This window comes from Rhagoletis zephyria, unplaced genomic scaffold, assembly GCF_001687245.7.
Source record: "Rhagoletis zephyria isolate East Lansing unplaced genomic scaffold, Rhagoletis_zephyria_1.1 Rzeph_scaffold_00847, whole genome shotgun sequence".
NCBI classification, from domain to species: Eukaryota; Metazoa; Arthropoda; class Insecta; order Diptera; family Tephritidae; genus Rhagoletis; species Rhagoletis zephyria.
Window position 1 is genome coordinate 26,639 of NW_016157931.1, and position 7,554 is coordinate 34,192.

The window sequence follows — 7,554 nt, forward strand, 5'->3', positions numbered from 1 at the left end:
TATACTAGAATACGGATCTATTGTTTGGAATCCCCGCTACCAAGTTCATTCAGAAAGGATTGAATCAATTCAAAAACAATTCTTGCTTTTTGCATTGCGTAATTTTAACTGGGATTCAGATTACAATCTCCCCCCTTACACAAGTCGTCTAAAGCTCATAAATTTGCCTACACTCGCAAGTCGTAGAGAAATGCTGGGTATAATATTTATCGTAAAATTAATGACAGGCTTGATTAATAGCCCGGCCCTCCTGGCTGAGGTAAATTTTAATGTTCCTTCTCGAGTGTCAAGACACTTTCGACCTCTATTTTTAAAGCCATGCAAAACTAATTTTGAACTAAACGAATCATTCCGTGGTTTATGTCAGGATTTTAACTGTCATTCCAGCACGTTTGACGTATCAGACTCGATTTTTACTATAAAGAAAACTATTATTTCCACTCTCGATAACTGAAATACTATCTTTAGCATATCCAATCAGCTGATGAATTTGATTCTGTAGCTGAATAGTTTTAGATCTCGACACTTAACAAACTCCTGTGTCCACTACTCGGCACCAAAAAACTAAAAAAAAGGTTCCGTACGTCATGCGGACTGCGCCCCTCGTGTCGGTTGGGCGGGAATGGAGGGTAAAAAGCCGTTGGGATTAATTAATTAATTAAAATAACATCAAACTTGGTGCTGCCAGACTGTAATTTTGAATAATAAAAGCGGATTTTTAATTCGGAATTTTCACTTAGTCGAATTCTCCTTTCTGCGTAGGCGGCGTTCAACCGCGCTTTAGGATTATAAGCCTTACCAAATAGAATTCTCCTTTTGATGTAGCCTTGGGAAAGGATAAGGTAACTAGAATTCCCTTTCTCTGTGGTAAACCTGGGACTGCCGCCCCAGTGATGTCTATAATGGTTATGATCAGGACTAAGACCCCTATCCATCCCAATATAAATTTTTCCAATCAGAGAAATGTACGTATTCTGCACATATTAAGCATTGCCTTCTTTGTATGTGTTGTTTTGTACAATATGGCAACACATGTTATGTGTCAGTTTGCAACCATTTGTTATTGTAAATATTGATGCAATTCAATGTAATTTACAAGTCAATAAAAGTTGAATTAAAGTGATTTATATACAAGATAAAATAAAAGTGTGTAAGGTATTAAGTACAGTGTTACGTGCATTTATATATATGAAAGTATGAGACAAATGCACTTTTTGTTAAGGAAATCAAGTGGAACGACTTAAGAAATTTTAACAACAAATAACTTATAAACAATGATATTGTTTATATTTTTTAGTTATACATGTTTTAGAGGATACCTCCCTTAACATCCTGACCAAGTTTCATTTGTTAATTCCACCTGGTTTTCTTAAAACACAAGGTGCGGCTGACTACTAAAGCCCACCCAAAAAACATTTTAGTTATTGGAATTTTTAGCAACTATAGGCTTACACTGAGTTATAGTAAAATTTAATAAGCCATACAACCGCTTATACAAAATTTTTATAGAAATTCGAATTAAAAAGCTTGAAATTTTAATCATTTTGTATTTTTTTATGTTTTGTACAACTTTTATAAAAACTTAGTAGACACTAAACAAACAAAAAATATTAGTTTTAATATTTTTTATTGAGCTTTGTACCACGATTGTTAATTAGGAAAAATTGAAAAAGCAACAAAGTCTAAGCGGTAGAAGTTATAGCACTATTTCGGAGATCACCACATCTCCTCATCAGACTTCTTTTTTCTAGACTTCAGCAGGGATCGAACCTGCGAATTCGATGTTCAAAGTCAGAAGCGTTAACCACTGAGCTATGTACATCCCGTAAACTCTTGTTGCTAATTCATTTTCCTTATTCAACCAACTACTATCAAGTGCAGCTGATTTGCCGCTATTTAAACTCGACAGCGTGGTTGTTGTTGTCAATTCTATACATCCATTTGCTTATTTGCTTTTTTGTATAGTTTCAGGCAGGCTCTTCCTAAGCTATGTATTTGTAAAATTCAGATTTTGCCTGTCGCTATTCAAGTGGATGCAAGTGTATGTTTATAAGAATATATAATTCAGACGCATAAATTAATAATATCATTTAATTATTATAAGTAGTTCTTTTTGATGCACTCAAATTGAAGCAAATTTATATAATCTCTTTAATTTACAAAGTAATTTATAAATTTTATACATTTATTAATTATTTAATTTTCAAGCAATTTAGCATTTCAATTCAATACCTCTCCTGACGATAGTACTATCGATACTATCGATGTTTTCAACTATCGTTTCGAAAACTATCGAGTGGCGGTACTATCGATAGCATTGCAGCTGTAGTGCATAGCCCAGTGGTTAACGCTTCTGACTTTGCACATCGATGCCGCGGGTTCGATCCTATAACTTCTACCGCTTAGACTTTGTTGCTTTTTCCATCTTTCCTAATAAAATAATCGTGGTACAAAGCTCCATAAGAATATTAAAAAAAAACTGTATTTATTTATTTATTTATGTACATATCGAGCCCTAACCGCCAAAGAACGTAGCCGACATTTTTTTGAATTTTTTCTTTTTGATGCAGAAGTGCATCTGGATATATGTATACTTCTACATCCAAAAGAAAATTAAAAATTTTCCAAGTTAATTAAATAGAATGGAAATTTATTTAACACGGCTAATTTCAGCGGCAAAAAAATAATAACTTAAGTGAATTTAGTAAAAGCACATTTTTATAAAATTTTATTGAGATTGAGACCGTTGTTATTGAAAATTTTTGTGGAAAAACAATAAAAATATTTCAAAACAAATCGTTACTAGGCCCAAAAGTAACAAAAATAAAATGATGAAAATTAATTTCTTTAGCTCTTTGCTCCAGCTCCGCTCTAGCTAAAATCCTTTGCTCCTTAGCTGCGCTCCGCTCCGAAGCCCTGCTCTCAAGGACTAGTGATGGCGGTTCTGACAGGCCATTGTGCGATGGGTATGCACGCGGCAAGACTAGGAATTTCAACTGATCCCTTTTGTATCAGCTGTTAAGAGGAAAGTGAAGAGAATCATCTCCACACTTTCTTTTAGACCGTCACCCCTTCGCGAGGCTAAGATGGAAGCATTTTGGCTCGCACTTTTTAAATTAAAACTGATTTCTCAGGGATCGAAATTAGCCGCATTCGAAATTTAATAATCGGATCGCGGCGTTTCGCCGACTAAATTAAGGGTATCCGTTCAGTTTTTTCGTGGTATAACAAGTGTGTCCCTTAAACCGTATCGAAAAAAAGTTCGCCGTACACCCTCTCATATGAAGTATTTTTGAAAAGAATTAAACAAATATATAAATTTCTTTTTTGGACAACCCTAGTAGTCGCCCAATTACATTTTTCTTCATATCTTCGGCATTTAGAGTCGCATTTTAAAGTGTTATACACAACTGTTTTTGTCTCGGGGAGGGGGTTTTCCTACGCCCTGTTCTCTACTGCTAATGAGTAGTAGAGAATGACGTATATTCTCTACCAGTAGAGAAATAATCGGTAGAGAAAGGTTACAGAAACGAGCTACAGATCTCAGTTGCTACCACCCTAACGTGCCGCCCTAGTGACAGTAAATTAAAGACCGTCAAAAATCAATAATCTTTTGCGAAAGAAGTATTTCGATTAGTTCAGTAGAACCCGAAATAAAACACATTTTATTTTTAGTAGGAAAACCATACGGAAAAAAAACTTTTATTACTTTTCTCCGCACGCACACAACAGTTCGTGATAGTTTTGTAACGGAAATCACAATATTATCTAATTTTTTGCAGATACTAGTTTTAGACAAAATTAGAATATCTGCGCGTTGCCACAAAAGACACACTTTTTTAAAACTTCTCAAGTTTCGACGCCGATCACTGTTATAACGCAGATATAAGCCGAAATTAATAATATCGCATTCAGTTGGCAGTTGGTTTTTTAAATCGCGATTAACAAAAGGCATTTTTTAAGTTTTTACCACCAAGTAAAAAGCACAATTAATTATGATGACATTTATTACAAGGGCAAAACAATAAACAATGAAGAACAAATAAGAAAGTCGAAGTTCGGGCGGAGCCAAACATTAAATACCCGGCGGAAGTATTAAATATAGTCTTTTCACCTCTCCGAAAACTACCGCTACATGGTAGCAAAGGTGGTTTATCCATATTTCAAACAACTTCAGTTAGACATAATGAGATAAACTTATAATATGCGGGCGGTATCATGTGAATTTTCCAAAATTCCAAATAATGTTATTTCTTTAGAAGGGATTGTTGTTAGTATCAATTTTGAGTAAATTAGCGTACTTAATTTCCGAAATATAGAAGTTTCAAGCATTTCTGAAATTTACCGTTATATGAAAAGTGAGCGTAATTTTAGTCCGATTTCAATAATTTTCAAGAGTCTCGTACAAAATGGTATAACGTTTACCGAGATACATATATGTGATCATAAGTGGGCGGTGCCACGCCCATTTTCCAAAATTTTATCAGAAACGTATTTCTTGGTAAAGAAGTGTTGCAATCATCAATTTTGAATAAATTAGCTTTAGTATTTACTGATTTATCGAAGATTTCGTATTTCTCTAAATTACCGTTATATGGGAGTGGGCGTGGTTATTGTCCGATTTAAAAAAGTTTCAGCCGTTTAGTATGTTCTACCATGGCCAACAACTGTGCCAAGTTTGGGAGAAATTGGTAGAGCGGTTACCAAGATATACACAGTCATTATTTTTTGTCTAAAAATTATTGTAAACTAGCTGTACCCTGCCACGCTTTGCTGTGGCGTATTCCTGTTATATGGATGATAAATTATTAACGAAACAATGCATACGTTTCATTGAGTCTGGTTATGTAATAAGTACTTGTGTGCACACAATATTTATTGTTTTTCCATTCGCTGCATAGATATCAAGGATATCTGATTTGCTTTTCCAAAGTTCGACTGGAGCATTATTGATTGTGATTCTGAATGTCAATCGAATTGGGAATTGCAATATTTTAAATTGAAATGGTGTATCGGTCGGAATCATGGGAATTCTTCACCTTTGAAAAGCCACGTTAAAATCTTTACTTACACTACTTTCTTCATCAATTTCTTTAGTGCGAGTCGCCTGCCGTTGCAAAGTTTTGGCCGATTAATATTCCGCAATATGATAATTTACACACCTATTTTCAATTTCAGTATGTGGAGTCTACCAGGAAGATCAATCGAGTTTAAAAATTCCGTTGGATGGTCTTTTTCCACAACGGTGTTTATCGACGTATGTGCTATTTCCTCACGTTGAATGCTGGATTGAATAATATTAGTGGTATTCACCAACGTGAGCAAGTGGCCTGGCAGTCTGGTAAAATGGCAGATCAGCTCAGGCAACGACTGTTTTCAATACCACTATTATTTAGTTGATAGACATCCTTATTCTTCGCAGCAAGAATAGCCCGTTCACTGAGCCAATCGAGATTCCTATAACTAATTTTCTTAATAAAGAAACATTCTTTCGATCAGTTCTCCTTTCGATGTTTCTAAGTTACAAAAATTATCAGACCATAAAATTTGTCTTAATCTCTCATTGACTGGCAGCTTTGCGTTCCCAATGTCCAGTTATTGTCGCGCGAATACTTCAGCTGCAGTGTATGTATGTTCGTCTTGTCGCAATGTTGACTATTTCAGGCAAGCATTTATCTCGTCCGCTAGTGTTAATCGGGGAACTACAGACAATGTATGCGTAAAATCTCCTGCGAGCAATATCAATGCATTCCCGAATGGTTGAACGTTTCCACGCAAATCTCACAACAATCGATCAACGACCTTAAGCGATTTTTTATGTGCACCGGTTGCCCTGGAAATATTGCATGTGGGAGTTTCGATGATTTATATGTTCAATGGCAGCTCAAGAGCTGAATTGGCAATGCTCCCACCTCGTAACAATGTCGTAGCAATTCCAGACGAATTGATAGCTAAGGTAATGCAATTTTTTGATCGAACCGTTGCCAGAATCCATCTGATAAGTACCACCTGGCGCATCCTCCCCCAACTCCGCCATTTATCATTTGCATATTCTTCTTCTACTTTGGCTTTGTAACCGCCTAAGCCATTTTGGCCGAGCTCGACAAAGAACGCCAATCAATTTCTGTCTGTGCCAACTTGGTCTCTCCATTGCAGCGGGGGCTCCCTATTCCTCTGCTACCACCAGCGGATTGCGAGTTGAATTCTTTCACACATGGAACTTCGGTTCCTATTGGAACGACATGTCTAAGCAAGCGGAGCCGCTGCATTTTCATTCCCTGCACTATGTATATTTCGTTTTAAGTCTCATACAACTCATCGTTCCATCGTATACGGTAATTCCCGTCGCCCACGCGTAGAAGTGTGTAAATCTTCCGTAAGATCTTTTTGTCGAATACTCTAAGAGACGTCTCATCGAATGTTGTCATTGTCTAAGCTTCTGCGCCATAGAACAGCTCGGGCATGATGAGTGACTTATAGAGTGCGGTTTTTTATACGTCGAGAGAGGACTTTACTCCCGAACTGCCTACTCAGTCCAAAGTAGCACTTGTTTGCAAGAGTGATTCTGTGTGGGTTTTCCATGCTGATATTTTTATCTGTGATAATGCTGGTTCCCTAGTACACAAAATTCTCCACTTTCCCGAACTTATAGCTGTCAACAGTGACTTGGGTTCCAAGGCGCGAATGCGCTGACTGTTTTTTATGACAGGAGATACTTCGTCTTGTCCTCGTTTACCACCAGGCGCATTCGCTTTACTTCCTTATCCAGTTTGGAAAAGGCAGAAGAGACTTCGCGATTTTTGTTACCGATGATGTCGATGCCATCGGCAAACGCCAGAAATTCCACGCCGTTGTAAAAAAATGTTCCTGCATGGTTTAGTTCTGCAGCTCTTATAATCTTAACATTTGCATCATGCGATCGTGAATGCCATTCTGTTTTCGCTTTAATTTTGGGAATCTTTGGTCGGGAATAGGAGTTCACAATAGTAATGATAATCATAATCATAATTGTTATGTCCGAGTCATTTGAAGGTTATGCTTCGACTGCTTTATTCGTAATTCAGAGACGGATATATATACATATTGTACCAAGGTAACGGAATGCATACATATGAGTAAATACATAATGTTAAATGAGGGGAATATAAAAGTATGTACTGTTTCAATAGCTGAACATCTTCAAGTGCATTAGCATAACGATTCATAACATTGCAATAACATAACATCTCTCTCCCCCCTAAATTTTAAATGTTCTTCATTGGTATGTTTACAAATAAATTCAATAACTTACACCGATATTTCTACAAGCTGCATTATTTCAAATTGCTTAAATTTAGCATAGTGTGTTTGGCTTAAAACTAAACTTTGTTGGTTGTTTTTATTGTCGTAGGCGGGTTGGTATTTTGCGTTGTCGCTGCGAACGTCGCAGTGGTTGTTGTTGTTGTGTCGTTTCAGTTGCTGGTGTCTGCTTAACTTCGGTCACATTTGGATTTGCGGCTTTTGTAACCATCCCTTCAGGCTCAGCCGTCACTGTGGGTTTCGGAATAGGTAATG